We start from the raw sequence: 2,238 nt of genomic DNA, 5'->3' as shown, positions 1-2,238 counted from the left end.
AGGCAGGGAGACACCCTGGACAGGCCGCCAGGCCATCACAGGGCTCCCCAGGCCACCATTAATTTCATATTTGGTTGTAACTGTCTGTGCCGTGTCTGTCCTTGTGCTGCTGGAACACCTAAATTTGCCCTTTGAGGGGTGGGGGGCCAATAAAGGCTTATAATAAAACACACTAACGTATCTCTGTGTTCTTCAAGGTATAATCAAAGTGAATTATTAAGTGCTTCATTAAAAAAAAAGAAGCAAAAGAGACAGACTGACAAAGTGATCAAACGTTTTGTTGCCCTTTAATCAGTAAACACAACATAGCACAACAACAGTAGTGCGTTACTAATATTACTCAAAGTTATTAGTTGTTAACCATTTGGCATTCAGTTTCCCAAATACTTTTGGCTATCTATAATTTCTTCACAAAACTCCCACATGTGCCTTGGGCGTCTGGGTAACGTAGCGGTCTATTCCGTTGCCTACCAACATGGGGATCGCCAGTTTGAATCCCCATGTTACCTTCGGCTTGGTCGGGCCGCCTGTTCAGGGAGGAGGGGGAACAGCATGATCCTCCCATGCGCTACATCCCCCTGGTGAAACTCCTCACTATCAGGTGAGAAGAAGCGGCTGGCAACATAACTTGTATTGGAGGAGGCATGTGGTAGTCTGCAGCCCTCCCCGGATCAGCAGAGGGGGTGGAGCCGCAACCGGGACAGCTCGGAAGAGTGAGGTAATTGGCCGGGTACAAGTAGGGGAAAAGAAACCCTTCCACATGTCTTCAGTGTTGTAAAATATAAACTTGAATGGCTCCAAGATTGATTCCCTTATGTTCATCCAGGCCCTCGCTTGTTTCCTCAACTCAGAGCTTTCCAAATAACCGTGCAGCCTCTGCCTGTTCCTCTTCCCCCATCTTCAACACATCAGGCAACTCCACCTTGGCTGAAAACACATGCTGGTCTGCTTCAACCTAGGCTGCTGCCTGTTTTCAGTCATGTACAATCCTAAGCTCCACCCGTCCTTTGGAAAAGAGAGAACGAAAGAACAGGTTGTCTTCCTATATAGCATAATTGCTGCACCAACAGTATCATAACCTCTATTCAAACACACACACACACACACCCTCTCCTACTGAACACAGAATGTAATAAAATTACATATACTTTACCAGTAGCTTTTTCTCAGAATACGCCATAGGAAGAGCATCCCTCTTGGGTCAGCAGCACAGAACTGGGAAACAAGCCTACTGCTTCCACTGTCGTCTCCACATCTTTTGCAACTGAGACATCAGCTTCCTGAGGCTGTAATTGCTTCTCTCTCTTAAAAAAGAAAAATTAATTATTTTTAAAATTCAAATACAAGCAATGTTCCCATCAGAGCCAGTTCTCAAACTAATCCACAAAGACATGTTAGCCAGCTCAAAATTTTTTAATTTTTACCAATTTAGGTCTGTTGACTGCAGAGTATTCATTTATTAATCTTGCATTATTTATGCACTGTCTATTTTTAAATTAAAGACAACATATAAGGTGTGGATTCAATCCTAAGCTATTGGGACGGCACATTCTTTACAGTGACTGCAGCACAGGAGTTAACTTGGAAAAAGGGGGCCATCACTATGAACCACCCTAATTTTAGTGAAGTATGCAATTTTTAGCATATTTTTAGGTTTAAGGGCCCTGTTTTAATAAGCTAAAACTAAACAGAGAACTGGCCTTCAAGATTGTTAAATACCGATACAACCGAGGAAGGATATGTTCAATAATCACTGCCTGTGTAAACCTAATTTTAAAGAGTGGTGGAACAGGGAAATTAAAACATTGGTGTAAGAGTAAACTCAAAGGAAAACAAAAATAGAACTCAAGCAAAATGGACTGCTTTAAAAAAAAACAAAATCTGACCTCAGTAATGTCCTCTAACTTCTGGTTCTTCAGTCTGACCAGTGGTGGCCCCTCGCAGGAGGGCTTGTGATGTCTCTGTCCAGTGGGCAAACAACGGAACAGGAGTAGTCACTGATAGACTCGGGTCTAGGTTATCTTCAGACCAGCAGCAACTTGAGGTGGATGGTCTATTTTGTGGCACCTTGGCAAGCCTCCAGGTGTCCTTCCATGTCTTTTCTTCCAATGACAGTTTTGCCACAAACGGGGCAATGAAAATGTCCCCCACCCCTGTGGTTTAAATTGCATCTGCAGATCTTATCCAAGAGCAAGTCAAGAAAAAAAGTCTTGAATTAGCCAATGACTTACAAGACCA

At 43.2% G+C, this 2,238-nt stretch overlaps 1 long non-coding RNA gene across 1 annotated transcript; it reads right to left on the bottom strand.

The window, feature by feature from the left end:
* Positions 1-531: 531 nt before the first annotated feature.
* On the bottom strand, positions 532-2,002 carry LOC130117479 (uncharacterized). The gene is made up of 3 exons (XR_008810680.1): positions 1,887-2,002; positions 1,154-1,304; positions 532-1,005 (listed from the first exon to the last, which is right to left on the bottom strand). It is a non-coding gene; the product is annotated as an uncharacterized LOC130117479 (long non-coding RNA).
* Positions 2,003-2,238: the final 236 nt, after the last annotated feature.

Source organism: Lampris incognitus, chromosome 9 (assembly GCF_029633865.1).
Source record: "Lampris incognitus isolate fLamInc1 chromosome 9, fLamInc1.hap2, whole genome shotgun sequence".
Lineage (NCBI taxonomy): Eukaryota > Metazoa > Chordata > Actinopteri > Lampriformes > Lampridae > Lampris > Lampris incognitus.
This window is presented reverse-complemented; position numbering and strand designations above follow the sequence as displayed.